The sequence below is a fragment of the Carassius gibelio genome, chromosome B2, assembly GCF_023724105.1.
Source record: "Carassius gibelio isolate Cgi1373 ecotype wild population from Czech Republic chromosome B2, carGib1.2-hapl.c, whole genome shotgun sequence".
NCBI lineage: Eukaryota > Metazoa > Chordata > Actinopteri > Cypriniformes > Cyprinidae > Carassius > Carassius gibelio.
The window spans coordinates 12,616,606-12,638,781 of record NC_068397.1 but is presented as its reverse complement, the minus strand read 5'-3'; the positions used below and the strand labels follow the sequence as shown (position 1 = coordinate 12,638,781).

General features: G+C 37.9%; 1 long non-coding RNA gene across 1 annotated transcript in view; it reads left to right on the top strand.

Moving 5' to 3' along the window:
- The window catches only part of LOC127951034 (uncharacterized), a 198,204-nt gene extending 185,774 nt beyond the window's left edge, over positions 1-12,430 (top strand). Inside the window, exon 2 of the long non-coding RNA XR_008152574.1 lies at positions 12,133-12,430. This is a non-coding gene — a long non-coding RNA (uncharacterized LOC127951034). The remainder of the gene's footprint in view (positions 1-12,132) is intronic.
- Positions 12,431-22,176: the final 9,746 nt, after the last annotated feature.

The window sequence follows — 22,176 nt, the reverse complement described above, 5'->3', positions numbered from 1 at the left end:
AGGTTATTTCAGCACTGTGTCCAATTGTGTCTTTCAAACAAATCCTAAAAATATTCCAGAATGTAAACATAATATATGCAAGCAGATTATATTAATAATAAGCTTAGTTGACTTAAATGGACCCATATGTAAATATGCACCACATGCTAATTGGAAAAACATGCATGTGGCAACATTTTCGCTAAATTTCTTGCATGGTTTGCAACACTTTCAAAGTAAAATGTCTAGTTTTATCTGAAACAGATGAGGCAATGTTAAATTACTTAGTAATTAGCAAAATATTGGGTTAGCATAATATTAACAAAATATAAATTACAGCAAAATCTTATGATGTTTCTTGCATGCTTCGCAACACGAAAACAGATGAACATGAATCTGGTAACAATTAAAAAATATGCAACATTTTAAGTTGTCTCTTGCAAATTTCATAACACTTTAAAACAGATCAATATGAATCTGGCAACAAATTATTACATGAATTATTGTATGTAACGTGACAGTTCCAAAATGAAATGTCTGGTGGTGAGTGACGCTAAAAGGTTAATGTTCTATCATGTGAAAATATGCACCACCTACACTAAACCTAACTAATAAGAAAAGCAAACATGATATAAAACACAGCTGCTGATGCAACCATGCCATTTTAGATCGCTTCTACAAGTGTTGAAGCAAAAGGCCTGTCTGTCAGCCCTCGAATGACTTTGGATGTAGGAAAGCTTTTTGTAGACACTTTTGTAATTGAGAGATTCACTCTGCAATCTCTGTTTGATCCGGTTTTAACAGGACGAGTAGCCTACTGTACTTTACAACTACTCTTGTACCTCACAGGGAAATCAATGAAATTGAAATTTCCGCCATGACCAAAAGTGTACATGCTGTCTCTCTTTAGTTTTATTTCCTTTTCCCTTTTCCTTTGGCATTCTAGGAAGATATATCTAGCAGATTTACTCCTCGAAAATTGGTTTCTCAGGCCACATACCACTGAGGAAAAAAATAGCCATGAACTCCTCCTTAACACCAGACACAAGAATACATTTGGGTAGGCTGATTCTTAAAAAAAAAAAAAAAAGTCACTCAGACGTCTGAACCGGAGTCATTGTACTGAATCAGAGGAGGACAGCTCTCATCCAGGTATAAGTTCCGTTTCACAGGCTGCTCTCCTCCGTGACTGTCACAGTGTATCGCTACACCTCCTTCCCAGCATCCCTCTGCTCTAATAAGTCAATGGTTGGGAGGGATCCTGTCATGAAGTTATCAAATCAGACCGCACAGAGAGGGGGAGAAAGCCAGAATCAAAATAAACACAATTTTCTGCTCTTCAGGGATTGGATTAAATGATTCTCTCTATCGCTCAAAAGAGGGTCTTTTTAAAATCCCATCCTTGTGTTGAGTGTCAGTGTCGCAGTGTGAGGTGGGGAATGAATAGGCTGTCAGTGTGTATGTGGAGAGTGAAAGACTGGAGGAGGGGAGACCTGCCAGTACTAGGAAGAAGAACAAAGCCCAGCTGTCCTCGGAGAACAGCAGCAGGTGAGAATCATGATGCAGGCTTTGGGCTGTTTGTGAAGCCACGTGACTGTGAATATGGGAGGAGGTGTGATAGAGGAGTGACCACGGCAGTGAGAGAACGAGAGAGATGTTCAGTACTCTCTTTAACACACTTCTCCACATGTGTCATTGCCCATTCTACGACTTTGGTAACACTTTACAATAAGGTCCTCTTAGTAATCCCTTCTTAATACATCAAATGGTTAGTCAACCAGTGACTTACTGCACATTTTAGAGGCCCCCCGTAAAATAACGAGATGAGGCCTCCCACCAGCAGTGATGTCATGTATGAAAATGTATTGTGCACCTGCTGCAAAAATACTAATGAGTCCGTCTATTCCATTTACATAACTGATTTATCAGTAATGAATGTGTTGAATTAGTATTGCATTAATGCATTTGACATTATTATTGAATAGCATGTATAAGTTCTATAATGTGCATATTTGATATTGCTTATAAGTCAGACAGAAATCCCTGCAGGAATAAATATTTAGTCAATGAACGTGGAGGTAAAAGTGCTACTGCTCCTATTTGATTGTTATTTTAGCAACAGAAGGAGGATCCCTCAACAATAATAATACAAAGACATCTGTTATAGGCCACAAAAATGAAAATTACCCTGTGATTTACTCACCATCGAGTTATCCATGACTTTCTTCTTTCAAACAATTCCAGTCAGATGTATATTAACAATTGTCCTGGCTATTCCAAGTGTTATCATTGCAGTGGGTGGCTGTTTCTGTTCAACAGCCCAAAACACGTCAAATAAAGTGCACACATCCAAAATAAATGTAATAATAAAATGTCTTGTTAAATAAAAAAAAATAAAAAAATCTATAGGCTATATATATATATATATATAACTTTAAAAGTCATTTCAAGTCGTTATGTATACATATGCATTCATTCATTTAATCATTCATTTTATGTTAGAGCATTATAGTCACAGTCCTCATTCTCAAATTTATTTTTGGGGAAAAAAGGCATGCAGTGTATTTAAAATAACATAAAAAATGATGTATGTACAATAACATATTGCATATATGAAGATATAGAGAAACACTACATTTGGAGTTAAGCAGGCCCATAATGAAATCTGCATCCACAGACATGCAGAAAGCTCAGCAGATTTCCACAGAATTACAATGCACATCATTCATAAAGATCATCTTCCCCAAACCATTGTCATTTATTAAATATTGTGACAAATTTATGATTTCAGCAACTTTACTAAGTGTGCAAAAGATTCTCTTCTGTTCTTGCATTTTAAAATTGAGGCTCGATCTGACCAATCAGGACTGGAAACTGTGTTGACTTCCCAAGTGGGACACGAGAGAAAGAAAAAAAAGTGCTTTTGTTTTTGATCTTGATTCTCAGAACTGTCAGCATCTTAAGAGAGAGCACACTCAGGTGGCATTTTGATTTCAGGGTAGCACAATAAACTTTGAGACGCTGTCATGTTTAATTTTAGGCTGTGCCTCAGAGAGACGCTAAATGATATGTTTCTTTTTACTATGCCTTTAGAAACATAAGAAATTTTAAACAGTATGTATTAGAGAATTCTGATGAATTTGATAAAAAGATGCATGCTTGAAAAAAACATGCATGACATCACTATACATGTACATTAGACAACATATCATATTTCCTATTTGTTTCAGTTGACATGTTACCTTGCCTCAGGTTTAGGTCAAATATGCTGACTTTTTGTATTGTACTGTGCAGATTTTGTGCAAAGTGATTCAAATATGGTAAAATGTGTCGATCAGGGTGACGTGTCCAGCAGGCTTATAAGTAGGTCTAAGCATAATCATATTAGCCACAATATTAAATAAACGAGATTGAGGTTTAGGGAGTGAGATCTCTGACAGGTGTTGCAATTCTGCAGAAATCTACATGTCTGTGGACGAAGATTCATTGTGGGCCTACTTATAAGTAAATCAATCTGTATTTTTTTCTCAAACTACAATTATCCTAATCATTATTGTACGCCAGCACTCAGCATTTTGTTAAATATATAGGATTCACTGATTTTACAAGGGGTTCTGTGTTTTTTTTTTTTTTTCAGCCATTAAACAGTCTTCGGTGTTGGTGTCAGAAATCATTCTGATATACTGTTTTGATGCTCATGAAACATTTCATATTTTTATTCATTTAATTTTTCAGAATTCTTTGATGAGTGTGGAGATCAAAAAGAACATTTGTTTGCAAAATAAATCTTTTGGAACATATATTTCCTAACTGTCAATCACTTTTAAGCTATTGCTGAATAAAAGCTTAAAGGTGACATCATGAAAATCTGATTTTTCCAGGTTTTAAGCACTATAATCAGGTCCCCAGTGCATCTACCAGCCAAAGAAATGCGAAAAAGATTATCCCAGTAACTATTTTAGTAAGCCTTTTTGTGCAAGTGTCTGAGAAAACGAGCGTGTCTGATTTTGCTCCCTTGGTGACGTGGCAATGGGATATCATTAAAATATTTCTGCTACTTAATCTGTAACAAACTATTTATTTCCCACTTGTTTACCTTCACAGACATAACCGACTCTTTTTGGAAACAGTCTGTAAAAAGGGACTTCATATTTCTCCTTTAAGAAAGAAAGAAAGAAAAAAAAGAAAGAAAGAATGAAAGAAACTTACTTTTGAATGGTAGTATATTTGAGAATTTTTATATTTTCTAAGCATTATAAAATTGTGTCCTAGTAGGCAGAAGTGAGGCTGTTAAGTACAATGATTCATTCCTTCCCTTGACCTTCGCTCGTCATCGCTGATAAACACCTGTGCCAGCTCAGAGTCTGGCTCTCCTCCCCTGTTTCCATTCATCCATCTGCCAATCCATCCTGCATCCACTCCTGCTTGATGTATCATCTCTGTTTGCTCTCTCCTGTTAGCGTAAAGTTAATTTTAGAGGCCACTGGCAGTGAATAATGGTGTTCCGTGAATAGACCTGCACGACTCCTCTGGCGTTTGTTAGCTTGTGTTACATTGTTTTAGCATCTGTATCTGCTGATAATGTTAAGAAATAAACAAGATTAAAGTCTTGTCTGCTGTTTGAGGTGTGACCCGTGATGTTACCCAGAATGCATCAGCAATTTAGACCAGAATATTTGGGTATAGGCAGAGAAATTCACATGCATCACCACACTGACTTTATGAAAAACACATGCAGTACAATTAATTTATTGAGATCCACAGAAGTTTGTGACACTGCTCGGTGAGCAATGCTGATTTTTATTTATTCATTCTTTCTTTGTTTTTATGCTTTCTTTTGCCTTGGAAAAACACTCCATGGGAGCAGTGCCAATACAACTCTGTCTCTCTAGCATTGTGGCTGAAGCCTATAAGGAAAGGCCATCCTTGCCAAAACACACTGGTGTCTCAAAGTCACAGGCAATTATAGGTCATAACGAATTCCACTGTTGTTTCTAAAACAGCATCAGGGCGTTCGTATGCACACACCTTCGTGTTAAATGCTGATATTATTCTGCCTGACAGCTCGACACATGCACAAAGAATAAAAAGAGAAGCCCATGAGATAGGAAAAGTCAAGGGAGAGAGTATGCCTCCTGGCTCTTCATCTCTTTCGTTACAAATTCCTGTTGTCAAGAGCCTTGCATGGAGAAGCGAAAAAAACAACCAGAGGGTTCAGTATTAAAAAAATATGTAAAAGAAAAATCATTTTAGCAGCATTGTGACGTCACTTTACAGCAGTGTGATGCTGGTGTTTGAAGTACAGTCTTTAGCACAACGCATTTCTCATTCACGTCCCGTAGCGCTGACACAGTCAGGTTTACCTGCACCTTTCCGTCTAATAATAGCCTGATGAATGAACGGCCTATTAAAGTCAACAGAGACATTAAATTATTTAATGTTAATGTCTCAATTTAAATGCAAATCACCGCCTTATGGCCTGATACAGTGGAGCTGTAAAGTTCAAACCTCCTGTTTGCATGTTATGTGGCGTCTTGTTGTGCACATGCTCTGAATATGTGGTTTATACATCCTGCAGTGTTTAATGAAATCGAGATTGTAAATGTGTATGATTTGACATTCGATATTTGTCAGCTGTGTGTATTTCTATAATATATTTACTTTCGTACACACAGTTCAATAAACTGATGCTGACCTACCAACATCCTATGATTATATGCTGGTAATTCAGTCTCAACAACATGGCTAGTTGATGGCTAAAGCTAAAGTATGTAATGTCTAATCTAGTGTGTAATTTTTTGGTTTAAAACATTCAAGTTTGGAGAAAATATTAATTTTATTAAAAGTATTATTATAATAATAAAAAATCATTAATTTGACAAAAAGTAACAGTTAATGACATGTATAATTACACATATAACTATAATTTAGACTTAAAGAAGATGTATATTACAGATAAGTGTTGTTCTTTTGAACTTTCCGTGCATCAGAGAATCTTAAGAAAAATAGTAAAAAAGAAAATCAAGAAAAATCACGTTTCTCCATAAAAATGTTAAGCTGTACAATGGTTTTCCAAATAGTTGATAAGAAATGGTTCTTTTGCACCAAATCAGCAAATCAGAGGGATCATATGAAGACTTGAGAATGGCTGCTAACAAATCAGCTTTGTCTTCACAGATTTTCATCTTTGATTAAATAAATGCACCCTTGGAGAGCATACAAAGCTTCTTTAAAAAATAAAAAATAAATCTACCTGACTAAACTATACACTATGGTAGAGTACAATATGTACAGAAATATTTATACACAGTGTTTCCTCGGATTTAAAGTGATACATCTGTGTCGAAATGTGACAAATTGCACTTCCTGTGTGTGTGTGTGTGTGTGTGTGTTTGTGTGTGTTTGTGGGCCCTGTGGGCTAATATAGGTCAGCATCTGCTGTAATAAGTGTAATCAGCAGGTTTAGACTTTATGCAAATTTACATTACTTTATAAATATTTAAAGAGGTAATTTCAAAGACAAAAGAAGGAAATGCAGGTGAAATTAACCACAAATGGAGTCTGCAGCATATTCTTTATTCCTGGAATGATACAATTTAACCCTTGTGTCTAACGACTCAGATTGAATTGCAGGGTTTTGACATTATGACTTCCAATATGTTAAGTCTAAACCCAAAATTGCCAATTTGTTTCAAACATCCTCCTTGGAAAGTGTCACAACAAGAGTTCAAAATATTCAATCAATCACAATTTTTGCTCATCAGCTCCCATACATAAACTATAAATGTTTCTAACCCTTTCTGTCTTCATAAAGCTTTGCTTTCAGTGTATATTTTTAGCCTGCATTCAAGTTCAGGTTCAGTTCTTTTATTTATTGTATTTATTTATTTTATTTTTGTGTGGGGGAGATGGGGTGGGGGTTGATGACTCAGGCTTGTTTCTCCCGATTTTATTTTCTTTTATTTTTCTTAAATAAAAAAACTTTTTAATCCTACAATTGATAAGAGAGTCACAGTATAATTATGATGAGTCTGTGTGCTGATTGGCTGCAGCAGAACTGGGTCAGGGATCAGGATGAGCAGTGGGAATAAAAATTGCCCTAGAATAAAAATTCATAACATCCTTTTATCAGAATTCAAAACGCAAAAAAGCACATGCTTTAGTCTCTCCATAGGGCAAACAGTAATTACTCACTTGTACATGTAGCCCAGGCGAGCTGCTGTAATAATATGACATCTTTAACAGTTACAGACTGACTTCATAATTTAGGTCAATGTGATGCCTATGGCAGGCACAACAAAGCTGCATGCTTCCAACATCTTCTCAACAGCATGTTTTCAGGTTTATTTTAAGACAGTCAGCTATGACATTGTACTCTCTTTTGCCAGTGGAAATAATATTATAGCATAAACAGCAGCATATGAGATGTCCCACTGTTTGCCTTGTTGCAATGTTAAGGTGAAGTCATTATGTACAGTAAAACAGGTGCTTAAAAATATTACATTTCAAAGATGCCTGTCTGTTGAAACAAAATATGGCAGTGAATTTACAAAAACTATTAAAGAAAATAATGGCACAGGTTGTAATTATGTTAAAAAAAGTACATTAAATGCATCTCCTCTCCTCTCTCACGCTGCAGTTTTCCACAAGTTCGTCAAACAACCGCAGTAAGAATATTTCATCAAGCACGGTGAGTAATGGCTTCTCCTACAATTGTTATTTGCACCTCTTGCCACATGTACAGTTTATCTATCTCTGTCGCTGATGAGGGATTCACATGTGATAAATGCAGGGAAACAGTTAGGCTGACAGAGAAGATTTCAGAATTAGAGACACGCATCCAAACTTTAATTGAGGACAGTAAGAATGTTAGGGCTCTAGATATGGCTTTGGATGCGTCTAGCTCAGGGATTCCTGTACATTGTCCGGTTCCAGCAGAGCCCCTGCAGCAGGGCAACTGGGTGACGGTGAGGCAGCGTAGTCGTGGGTCAAAACACCGCTCTTCTGTTCCGATCAAAACATTAAACAGGTTCTCCCCACTCAGTGATGCACCCACTGAGAAACCTGATGAAAGTGCTCTAGTTATTGGTGATTCTATTGTACGGAACGTGAATATAGAGACACCAGCCACCATAGTCAAATGTTTACCGGGAGCCAGAGCGCCTGACATCTTGGCAAATTTAAAAGTGCTGGCTAATGCTAAACGTAAATACAGTAAGATTGTTATTCATGCCGGCGCTAATGATGTTCGACTTCGCCAGTCGGAGATCACTAAAAATAACTTTAAAGAGGTGTGTGAACTTGCAAGCACGATGTCAGACACTGTAATATGCTCTGGTCCCCTCCCTGCTTACCGTGGTGATGAGATGCATAGCAGATTGTCATCACTCAATGGCTGGATGTCTAAGTGGTGCCCACAGAATAACATAGGTTATATAGACAATTGGACGAGCTTTTGGGGCAGACCTGACCTGTTTAAAAGAGATGGTCTTCATCCCTCCTGGGGTGGCGCCACTCTTCTGTCTAGAAATATGGCAAATAGTCTTAGTGTTTATACTTGACTAACTGGGGCCCAGGTCAGGAAGCAGACAGACTGGCTAAACCGACCGTCTGCTAGCTGCCTCCCGTCACAGAGGTCAGTTAATTCTCAGCACATAGAGACTCTTTCACCTAGATATCACACTATAGAGACTGTGTCTGTTCCACGAACTAGAAAATACAAAAAACGTCCAAACCAAGTTAAGGTTAACAATTTAATTGAGGTTCAACAAATAAAAAACAAATGCAATATGGATAAACAAATGATAAAGATTGGCTTATTGAATATCAGATCCATTTCTACGAAAACACTTTTTGTAAATAATATGATAACTGATCATAATATAGATGTGCTCTGCTTGACAGAAACCTGGCTAAAACCTGATGATTACATTATTTTAAATGAGTCCACCCCCCAAGATTATTGTTATAAACACGAGCCGCGTCTAAAAGGCAAAGGGGGAGGTGTTGCTTCAATTTATAATAACGTTTTCAGGATTTCTCAGAGGGCAGGCTTCAAGTATAACTCGTTTGAAGTAATGGTGCTTCATATAACATTATCCAAAGAAACCAATGTTAATGATAAATCCCCTGTTATGTTTGTACTGGCTACTGTATACAGGCCACCAGGGCATCATACAGACTTTATTAAAGAGTTTGGTGATTTTACATCCGAGTTAGTTCTGGCTGCAGATAAAGTCTTAATAGTTGGTGATTTTAATATCCATGTCGATAATGAAAAAGATGTATTGGGATCAGCATTTATAGACATTCTGAACTCTATTGGTGTTAGACAACACGTTTCAGGACCTACTCATTGTCGAAATCATACTCTAGATTTAATACTGTCACATGGAATTGATGTTGATAGTGTTGAAATTATTCAGCCAAGTGATGATATCTCAGATCATTATTTAGTTCTGTGTAAACTTCATATAGCCAAAATTGTAAATTCTACTTCTTGTTACAAGTATCGAAGAACCATCACTTCTACCACAAAAGACAGCTTTTTAAGTTATCTTCCTGATGTATCCGAATTCCTTAGCATATCCAAAACCTCAGAACAACTTGATGATGTAACAGAAACTATGGACTCTCTCTTTTCTAGCACTTTAAATACAGTTGCTCCTTTACGCTTAAGAAAGGTTAAGGAAAACAGTTTGACACCATGGTATAATGAGCATACTCGCACCCTAAAGAGAGCAGCCCGAAAAATGGAGCGCAGCTGGAGGAAAACAAAACTAGAGGTATTTCGTATTGCTTGGCGGGAAAGTAGCATATCCTACCGAAAAGCATTAAAAACTGCTAGATCTGATTACTTTTCTTCTCTTTTAGAAGAAAACAAACATAACCCCAGGTATTTATTCAATACAGTGGCTAAATTAACGAAAAATAAAGCCTCAACAAGTGTTGACATTTCCCAACACCACAGCAGTAATGACTTTATGAACTACTTTACTTCTAAAATCGATACTATTAGAGATAAAATTGCAACCATTCAGCCGTCAGCTACAGTTTCGCATCAGACAGTGCACTATAGACCCCCTGAGGAACAGTTCCACTCATTCTCTACTATAGGAGAGGAAGAATTGTATAAACTTGTTAAATCATCTAAACTTACAACATGTATGTTAGACCCTATACCATCTAAGCTCTTAAAAGAGGTGCTTCCAGAAGTCATAGGTCCTCTTCTGACTATTATTAATTCCTCATTGTTATTAGGACATGTCCCCAAAACCTTCAAACTGGCTGTTATTAAGCCTCTCATAAAAAAGCCACAACTTGACCCCAGAGAACTAGTTAATTATAGACCAATCTCGAATCTCCCTTTTCTGTCCAAGATACTAGAAAAGGTGGTATCCTCACAATTATATTCCTTCTTAGAGAAAAATGGTATATGTGAGGATTTCCAGTCAGGATTTAGACCGTATCATAGTACTGAAACTGCTCTCCTTAGAGTTACAAATGATCTGCTCTTATCATCTGATCGTGGGTGTATCTCTCTATTAGTTTTATTGGATCTTAGTGCTGCGTTTGACACAATTGACCACAACATTCTTTTGCATAGACTTGAACACTTTGTTGGCATCAGTGGAAGTGCATTAGCATGGTTTAAATCATACTTATATGACCGCCATCAGTTCGTAGCAGTGAATGAAGATGTATCATATCGATCACAAGTGCAGTATGGAGTACCTCAAGGCTCAGTTCTAGGGCCGCTTCTCTTCACGCTTTATATGTTACCCTTGGGAGATATCATCAGGAAACATGGTGTTAGCTTTCACTGTTATGCTGATGATACGCAGCTCTATATTTCCTCGCAGCCCGGTGAAACACACCAATTTGAAAAACTAATGGAATGCATAGTCGATATAAAAAATTGGATGACGAGTAATTTCTTACTGCTAAATTCAGAAAAAACAGAGGTGTTAATCATAGGGCCCAAAAACTCTACTTGTAATAACCTAGAACACTGTCTAAGACTTGATGGTTGCTCTGTCAATTCTTTGTCATCAGTTAGGAACCTAGGTGTGCTACTTGATCGCAATCTTTCCTTAGAAAGCCACGTTTCTAGCATTTGTAAAACTGCATTTTTCCATCTCAAAAATATATCTAAATTACGGCCTATGCTCTCAATGTCAAATGCAGAAATGTTAATCCATGCATTTATGACTTCAAGGTTAGACTACTGTAATGCTTTATTGGGTGGTTGTTCTGCACGCTTGGTAAACAAACTACAGCTAGTCCAAAATGCAGCAGCAAGAGTTCTTACTAGAACCAGGAAGTATGACCATATTAGCCCGGTCCTGTCCACACTGCACTGGCTCCCTATCAAACATCGTATAGATTTTAAAATATTGCTTATTACTTATAAAGCCCTGAATGGTTTAGCACCTCAGTATTTGAATGAGCTCCTTTTACATTATACTCCTCTACGTCCGCTACGTTCTCAAAACTCAGGCAATTTGATAATACCTAGAATATCAAAATCAACTGCGGGCGGCAGATCCTTTTCCTATTTGGCGCCTAAACTCTGGAATAACCTACCTAACATTGTTCGGGAGGCAGACACACTCTTGCAGTTTAAATCTAGATTAAAGACCCATCTCTTTAACCTGGCATACACATAACATACTAATATGCTTTTAATATCCAAATCCGTTAAAGGATTTTTAGGCTGCATTAATTAGGTAAACTGGAACCGGAACACTTCACATAACACCGTACTTTCTACATCATTAGAAGAATGGCATCTACGCTAATATTTGTCTGTTTCTCTCTTGTTCCGAGGTCACCGTGGCCACCAGATCCAGTCTGTGTCCAGATCAGAGGGTCACTGCAGTCACCTGGATCCAGTACGTATCCAGACCAGATGGTGGATCAGCACCTAGAAAGGACCTCTACTGCCCTGAAAGACAGCGGAGACCAGGACAACTAGAGCCCCAGATACAGATCCCCTGTAAAGACCTTGTCTCAGAGGAGCACCAGGACAAGACCACAGGAAACAGATGATTCTTCTGCACAATCTGACTTTGCTGCAGCCTGGAATTGAACTACTGGTTTCGTCTGGTCAGAGGAGATCTGGCCCCCCAACTGAGCCTGGTTTCTCCCAAGGTTTTTTTCTCCATTCTGTCACCGATGGAGTTTCGGTTCCTTGCCGCTGTCGCCTCTGGCTTGCTTAGTTGGGGTCACTTCATCTACAGCGATATCGTTGACTTGATTGCAAATTAAAACAGACACTATTTCAACTGAACAGAGATGACATCAATGAATTCAATGATGAACTGCCTTTAACTATCATTTTGCATTATTGAGACACTGTTTTCCAAATGAATGTTGTTCAGTGCTTTGGCGCAATGTATTTTGTTTAAAGCACTATATAAATAAAGGTGATTGATTGATTGATATAAGTTGACAATTTATAGATTATTGTATTCCCCCCGTTTGTTGAGCAAATTCTGTAAATGCATTTTTTATATTTTATTCATTATTTGTAATCCATTCCATTATTTGTTGTTGTTTTTTTTTTTGTTAATGCATTGGCTTTTGGGAGGTGGGTAACTAAATACAGCACACATCTTATTGTTGGATTACTTATCTGCAGATGATGCTGAATAACAGATGATGCAACATAAACCATAGCAAATCTTAATGCATTAGCATTAGAGCATGAAGTAAAGCTTTGCTTTCACTGTTTGGCAACACAAATGTTTGTTGTGGTTACATACCTGTATTTATTCACCAGGAAAACATCATTACAGTGATGTTGAGTCAGTTTTAGTTTGAAGCAGACTCTGGTTTACAGTATATATAACCAATAAGAAGTATACAGTATCTAACTGATCTTTAAGCTTTGTTTAAACTTCCTTGTTTCACTTTCTTCTGGAACGTATCTACAAAGATATCTGTAAATTAGCATTTTTTTTTTTTTTACCTCGTGTGTTACTCAAATAAAAAGCAATTAAATATAAAAGACTTACCAACCAAGCAGAATGGCATGAAACTGTTGTCTAAGGGTTTGTATTTCTGCCAAGTTTACAGGCGTATCAGACGACAAAGTGAGCTTATTGCTTTTTATAATCTTTCTGCAACCGCTTCAGAGAAACACAATAGATGGTAAATGACATTTATTCCTATTCATACAGTGAAAAAGTGTGTGGCTTAAAGAAGCTGTAGAGTCTGTGGAGACAATTTAAGGCTCTGGGTTCAGTTCAGAGGCATAGCTTTCTTGTCAGTGAATTCTGATTGATCTCACAACTGAAGCTGCTGCCTCCATCCCTAATTAAAGTTTTGCTTTAAATAATTATAATTTTTTAACAGTGGATCCCATGCTAGTTTGCAGGGGGGTCCATGATTACAAAGGTTTTAGAAAGTCTGTCTCACTTTCAGAATGATTTAGGTTGTTGAAAAACCTTTCATGCAAGCCCTGAATTGTGCACAAACATTGAATTTAGATTATTGCTTTGACTAAGATCATTCTTGTCTATACACAGTAGCCAGAGCAAGAGATAGGACAGATTTATTTTGTATATCATCTGACAGTGTAACATTAAGTAGAATTATTTCGAATGAGTTAAACCTGTATCCTGTTAACATTGAGAATATCACTATATATTGTTACAAAACCTCCACCAAACATCTGACTGGGTTCGAGCTTTAAACATGTTTTTTTTTTATTTATTTATTTAACATTTATCCAGTTTAATCACGATCAGTTTTTTTTCAAGATCCTGCATAAAATTTATATAAAGTACAAGTAAACATTTGAGATCATGAAAGTGTCTTTTCAGGTAAAGTAGGCCTTCTCAGATTTATCAAAAAATATCCTGTATCTTGATTACAAGTTATAAAAACATATTTATAAAGCTATTAATATTTTATAGTATGTTTATTTTTATATTTATTAACACACAGTATCTAACAAATATATTCAACAAAGGCCATAACATTTAGTTTAGGCTATACAGTAAGTCATAAGTTCTCTCAATGTTTGCGTAAAATTCAAAACACTTGAAATGTAACGGAATATTCATAATTAACATAGTAAAATGATATTGTGACTATAACACATGCAACAACAAATAGGCTAAGAAAAAAAAAGTTAATAAGACGAAAATTTCAAACTTTCTCTTCAGTTTTCTCTAAACACTTTGAATGAACTTTGCGATCATATTTTAAAGCTTCACACTCTGAATCTACATTTTGCTTCTCTCGTCCTTTTTCATTCCAGTTTAAACTTCAAACCTCACCCGAGGTTCTTCGCTGTCTTTTCTGTATTCCAACTTTGACTTGAATTTCATTGTACTCATTAACGTTTATATAAAAAGTTAATTACACAAGACCATTGTTGTGCTCTGAAAGTGTAAACCCTCTGTGCACAGTACAATCAAGCTTTAACGGTCCACTTTATCTGATTCCACGCTATATTATTTGAATTGGATACTTGAATCACATGTTATTTTAACCAGAAAGTAGGCAAAAGGTCTAAATTCATAATGAAGGGTCATCAGGTTCACACTTCGTTAACATTTCCAATCATCTCAGACACAGGAGCTCAGCTATTTCTCATGACCCTCCCTGAGAATGTGATCTGCATGATTCTAGCCTTGCAAATGATACCACAGAACTTTTTAAACCAATCAAATGAGCTGTAAATGTCATGTGACCGATAAGGCTTGAGAACGCTTTATGACTACAATGATGATATCATAAGAATACTGTATGTACACTGACAAATTCTTCACTAGAAAATGATCCTGTGCTCTGGAGACCACACACAAGAAAAGAAAAGAAAAACATTAATGAATGATGTACTGCACCATCAACAGAGACATTCTGTCTGGACAGAATTAGGATTTGCAGAGGCTTGCTTTTACTAGATACAAACTAGTCCTGTCCAAAAACAGCTTTCACTCTGCTGCCATGGAACAATATGGCTCTGTGAGTTAACACAATCCACTATCCATGACCTGATACTTGGTTTTTATAGGATTTAGACTGTTTTAGTGACATGCCGTTTTTAGCTTTAAGTTACAGCACTTAAATGTCTTATTTGTTGGCCGAAAATGCTCTGCCCCAGGCAGATTGTCCATTTGTTCATAATGCAATTTTTATTCTCTGTATCTCAGAAGACACAGTCTAAAAAGATTAAACCGTGAATGTAAGTCCATTTACATCATAAATCCATTTAAATGTTTTGCCAAACAGACTCATAGACTGGTTATATTTGATTATGGTCTAAACTTTTGTTCCATTTCGCCGTTAATGTCTTTTGAAATAAAGCTGTGAGCGTAATTGGACACTAAGCTGTTTTGTGTAAAATTTCATGGGCGAGGGGCAAATGGCTGTTGTCAAGTTGGCTTCTCAATGCCTTTCCACTTCAGTGTGTTTTAAATGACTGCAATGCTGCACTGGCATCTAGCTGACAGTGAAAGGAAGCCAATGTCTGAAACAAATGAGGAAATTAGTTTTTAATAATTCAGGGTTAATCAACCATTCAACAGGCCCCACTTCATTGCATGCCAACTATATTGACATTCATGCTGCTAGTACATTTCTCTTCACTACGAATGTAAGATAAGGAAAAAAAGAATCCTTTGGTTTGTCAAAAATACATTTCTGAAATTAATTACAGACATAAGCTATGAATTCTAATGAAGTTTAAGGGACTCCTTGAATGTGCATTTTTATTTTATTTTTATTTATTTATTTTTATTGAATGAAACATACACTCAACATCTTTAAAGTCCTTCACTTCTAAAACCAAATTAAAGTTACATATAAAAAAATTATCCACATAAACAATAATAAGTTACAATTTAGGATAATATTTAATTATCAAGACTATTCAGCACTTTCAAAACAGATGTAAAGGCTGTTTTACAAGTTTTTGAATACATATTCCTTTACAAACATCTAGTACTGTATACGCGGCATGGAGGCAAAAGAAAAAAAGAAGTCACATTCATCCCATAGGATTTTCATATGGTGGTCTTGTTCATCACATTTGTCTTTTTCTGAGCAGTGGTGCTTTGGAAATTAATTTCAGCCCAGAAATACTTGGGAAAAGTGGTGGTTCAGCCCATTTTGTCAATTTTCAGCTCAATTTGAATGGTACAAATGCTTTTTTTCCAGGGAAGCTGCAAGTGTCGCCGCAGACCATTTGTTTGTAAACAGTAATTTCATTTATAAACTACATCTGTTTAGTCAGGGTGTTTAGTCGATGCTGATCATACAGCTAGTTTCAGTAGTCCATCATCTGAGGGATGCTCCAGGCCTCTGTCTGGTATTTCTGGATTAAACAGGGCTATTAAAAATTAAAGTATGAAATGGAAAAATTATCTGGCTCCCGCTCCCTCAACATGCCCTCGGACCTACAGCATGGGTGATGGCTTATCATTAATTTATGACATATTAGCCAAAGAAATGAGAATTGGCCATGCAAAGCAAAGCGAGGTTGATCCTCTTGGGAGAGGGAATGTGGAAACGTCCCAAGACGCTGCTTATAGAGCGAGACAGTATTTTGTGGGTCTGTTCGTTTCACCTGCTGTCATCTTTTCTTCATCATTGCTCTCAGAAATTCCTCAATGGTAGGGCTGGATTGGTAATCCGGCATACCGGGCATTTTCCTGGTGGGCCAGGGCACATAGGAGCTGTTAAAAAAAAAAAAAAAAAAAAAAAAAAAAAAAAATATATATATATATATATATATATATATATATATATATATATATATATATATATATATATATATATATATATATATATATGTTTTATTTTGCCAAGTATTGTCAGATCAAGCAGAGGCTGCAGCCCATTGGTTTGTATTGTATTCATCCAACACTGGAAATATATGGAAATACTACAAAGTCTATAGACAGGATGTAACCAGAAGGCAGAAAATAGCAGAGAAAATATTGTTCCAGACAGAGCAAGCTCACTTTAATGCTTGAAATATTGAATTGGGGCTGGAGATGCTATGAATGTATCTCTGGAGTGGACTAAAGTTTTGATGACATTTTCTTTTCATCTAGCTTCCTTATAATGCATATAAATGTAGCATTAATAAGCGCCACCTACAGGTAGTGAACGAATTTGCATTTTCTTCATATAAATATTGAAATTATACAATTTATTTTAATATAAAAAAATAATAAAACTGCTCATGCATGCGTGTGATGTCCTTGAGGGGGCAATTTGCATGCATTGTGAGTGTTTTCCAATGAAAAAGCTCCACTTTCGTTTGTCTCCCTTTTCGAGGAAAGAGGGGCAGCCATCTGTTTACGGCAGTTCAGGACCTGCTGCTACTGAGGTACGGAGGAGAATTAGCTCGTGGGGAATGCAGGCGGTACCGGTCGATGAGTTTAAAGAGGGGCTTTCCCTCTCACGCTCATCAACTGTGGATGAGAGTCCACGCTGATGAACTCTGGTCGGAGATACAGGGTTACAAAATGCAAGTATAACCGATATAAATATTCATTTTTACCGTTGTCTATTAAATTAATTAATGAGCAAATGCAGGAAGATAAATAATGGTAATAGAGGGTACAAGAGGCAGGAACTGTGTTGTGTATTGATATATAATATATGCACTGTTTTTATGATGTATGTTCTTGAATTGAAATGTGTTTTACTCTTCATTGTATATGTTGTATGCTATATGTGTTATGTCTTGATGTGGCAGCAGTTTCCCTAATCTAAAACAAATTTATCCTAAGGGTGACAATAAATGCTACCTTGACCTTGACCTTGAGAGAGAGCCACTGGAGGATGATGTTATTTCCTTAACATCGTCTGATCCGGGGGCCAGTGCTCTGCTGGGTTTGGCTGTTTGAGGTATCGCGCCACGGTGAGGCTGGACTTGACGTGGAACCGGGTTAAGAAAGTGACACCACAAAGTCATCTCGATGAGCGTTATCTTTCTGGCCATAGTCATCCAGCTTAGGTGAGCCTTCCATTTCTTCCTGATCCCCATACAGAGATCAAAAAGGAATGGAAGATGCCATTTTTCTCACGCATTCATCAATTGCGGCATATGAGTTATGTCAATATCGAGGCGATGCATGAAAACAGCTACAAGAGAATGCCCCCTGTAGAAGAGATGCTGGCTTTATGGGTGAGAAGTCCTCACTTACTACTCCCTCCTTGCCAGCTAAGCCCCTTCAGGATACACCTAGCTTAAATGGCAAGGCATACACAGCAGCTGGTCAGACTGTGGCTTTGTTGCACACGATGGTGGTGTTCCAGGCATATCAGGCTTATTTACTGAAAGACCTGGGTAAAGACGAGGGCCTTTCTCCTAATGAGGTAGCTGAGCTGCACTGCACCACAGATCCGTGCTACTAAGCAGACAGTCTCCAGTATGGGCAGGCCTATGGTGGCTATGGTAGTAACGGAGAGAGATCTGTGGGTGAGCCTGGCAGATATCCGGATGAAAGAAAAGGGCTTTCTTCTTAATGCTCCGGTTTCGCTTTCAGAACTTTTCAGTACTTCCATCGAGATGGTGGTCAAGATGTTCAGGGAGGCGAAGGTGCGCTCAGCGGCCTTCAAGGCATTCATTCCATGAAGGTCCAGGTCTGAGCCCAAACATCAGAGGGGTCCTGGTCCATCTCTGTCTGAGGATCAGGGACGGGCATAGAAGGCTAGTGTCTATTGAGCTATTTGAGTTTGCCTCTCTCGTTTCGCTCAGTACTTCTGGGCATCTGTGACAGATGCTTGGGAAGCTTTAAGTACAAACACTAAGCTCTGTGTACTTTCTGAAATCCACATGATTGCTAGTTTGCACACTGAACACTTTGCGGACTTTTAAAAAAGCCAGATCTGAAAGTGCAAAAGTAGAGTGCAAAAGTAAATATGTCGTAAACATTTATGTATGTCATTTTCTTTGTATGAATGCCATTTTACACATTTGTGACTTAATCAACAACTTCTAATTCAAAACACGGGTGTTTTGATCATTGTCTGTGTGTGCAAATTGAAAGAATCAGCTTTTCACATCAGAGCTGTGAGTGTAAATTTCAATGTACAAATATGGGCCCGGTTCCCCAATAACGCTCACTCTTAGCGCGCTAAGAAAGACTCGAAAGATATATCTTACCAAAGTTGTTTATGTTCCTAAGTGTGTTCCCCGAAGTGTCCCTTAGGAAGCTTCTTAGCACGCTGCCTCTTACGTCCGACGTTACAAGAGCGCTGTCCAAAGTCAGGGTGCTGAATTAGTTGGCATCGATTGCTCATGAATCGATGTTCCACTTCACACGAAGGTGCAATACAGCGTTAAGAAAGACAACACGTTCTATGCTAATGAAACATTCCTCAAATTATTACAGTAACATTTATTTTAACATAGTTTAAGTTATCAGTAGAATATAGACTATAAATTAAGTTATCAAATGGTCAGTAATGTGTTCACACGATATGTTGTGACGGTTAGTCGAACCCTTGCTAATATTCTACCCTCCTTATCCCGTTGTACCGCTTCTTGACATGGGTTTAACGACTTCTAAAAATTATATAATACACTTTTATATTAACGGTAAGGTACTTTACAATCAGAATTGATTAGCAAGCAGTTGCGGTTACTTCTGTTTAATGTGGTATTGATTGCCATTGGTTAATGTTTTCAATAAAAAGCAACCTATCTACAATGAACAGAGCGAGAGAGTTAGATACAGAATATGCTGAGGAAGCAACGTAAAAAAGGGAACCAAGCTCCTCGTCATAGGAACTTGAAGTTTTGCTGGACCTTGCCACCAGGTCGGAGATCACACCCCTATGGTCCACTATAACCTGCATGTTTATAGCCGTGTATCCCTTTCGCGATATGTACACCTGATTAATCACTGATGGATTGGCGATAGGGATGAGTGTGTCATCCACCAGGATGTAATCCCTGGCATGGCACAGAAGGGCGTTGGTGACAGTATGTACTCACCTCCACACCAAGGTCTTGATTAGGCCGTAGTTCTCGATGAAGCTCTCTGTAGCAAAAAAAAAAAAAAAAAAAAACGTAGCGCTGCAAGCAGCTGGACTTCAGAAATTAAAGCAAAATTCTGCCATGTTAGCCTGGCAAGCACAGGTCTGAGAAGGTCCAGCAGGTCCATGATGAGCTGTCTTGGTAGGCAATTTTTATTTTTTTTATATAGCCACGTCAGGCAAAATGTCAAAAGGGCTTAAGTTTTGCCGCATAAAAAATTGACATGGACTAAACGGCTACGCGTCCGGCTCCGTCTTTGAGTCAATACAAGGACACGTTGGATCGCTGCCATAGTTGGTCACTTACTGGACACCACCATGCTTACCTATTAATAGATCTTAGCCATTTAGAGCCAAATTGTTTGCCAGATTTTCATTATCAAATGTGATTGCCAATCTGCTTTAGCCTAGGCTAATTTCCACCATATTAGTTCTGATACCACACAAAGTCAACTTCATAAATAGGCCTGTATCCATTGGGAACATATTTTATTATGAGTCTTAAAAAGTCCATAACATAAAATCATTGTTGAGCCACAATATTGTCAACATACCATAGTTTGACTTGTACTTCGCTGCGCTGATTTCTAAAGACTGCTGCACAGTGGCAGTACTAGCGTCTTGAGCTCAAACAAAGCTAAGAGAGAGCTTACGAATGGTCCAGACCAACCTTACGAAAGTGTGACTTACATAAGATATACTTAGCGTACGAACGTGTCGGGAATCATGCCATAATGTTAAGAGAGAGGTTAAAGAATAGGTTAAGAACTACTTCACGATAAGAACGTTTTGGGAAACCGGCCCTGAATATTAATATGACAAGTTCTCACATTCAGATTTTCAACCTCTCGAGTTATGCTACTGATTTACCTCCATATTTACTGCTAGCCACTCCAGCATCATACCACAGATTGAGTTGATGACTCAAACATATTGGTTTTGGGATGTACCATTCCATCTATGAGCTGGAGTTTCAGATTGCCCCGAGAGTGCTTTAGAACAGTATCCTAAAATCCATGTTATGGTAAGTTCGCACACTAGAACTCTGCATGATTTTCTAAAAACCTATATAGTAAGGGCTTTGCGTAGTTGCTTCTTGCCCTTTCTTGAGCTGGTTCCTTCCGCAAGCTTATGCAAGAGCAAGCAGTAGCCCCTGTGTCACAGGCAAAGACTTAGTATGATGCTAGGCTCTTGGTCGTATTCAATTTAAGGAATCTATTCTTGATTCAAAGCTTTGAGGGATAATATCACGGACAGCTGTCTAATGTCCCAGGAGCAATTTCCATGGAAATGGTAGAGTTGGTACATAGTGCTTGCCATGGTTCTGGCCTGCACTTCCCTCAGCAGGGTGGCATGGGTATACTGTTCCCCATAGCGACCCCTAGAGGATGCAGTTAAAAGTTCCCTTGAAAGGGAACGTCTCAGGTTCCTTAAGTAACCATGGTTCTCTGAGTAGGAAACGAGACACTGCATCCTCTAGCTTCCTGCAATGCTTCAAACACAAGCTTTAGATGACGAAGAGGATGACTTGTTCTCCTGGCACCTATTTATACCATAGTCGCACCAGTAGTGACGTCATGGGTTGTCGCCGACCAACGTGCGGTGGTTGGTGTTTTTCAATGTATGCTTCAGACACGGATCACAACGAGGCTTTCCCATAGTGACCCATAGAGAACGCAGTGTCTCGTTCCCTACTCAGGGAACCATGGTTACATAAGTAACCAGAGACGTTTCAAATGGTTAGATAGGTAGTTCTCACTGCAGTTTAAAAAAAAAAACATTAAAGTGGGGGTGAAATGCTATTTCATGCATACTGAGTTTTTACACTGTTAAAGAGTTGGATTCCCATGCTAAACATGGACAAAGTTTCAAAAATTAATTTGTACGTTTGAAGGAGTATTTCTGTTCCAAAAATACTCATTCCGGTTTGTCACAAGTTTCGGAAAGTTTTTTTCGAGGATGGCCCTGTGTGACGTTAGATGGAGCGGAATTTCCTTATATGGGTCCTAAGGGCACGTCTGCCGGAAGAGCGCACGCTCCCGTATAGCAGAGCACTGAGAGGCTGAGCACAGACATACACTGATCAGAGTGAGAGTGTCACAAAAGGACATGTCACAAAAGGAGTGTGTTTTTGGTTGCCAGGGCAAGACAACCCTGCACAGATTACCAAAGAAAAAACAGCATTAA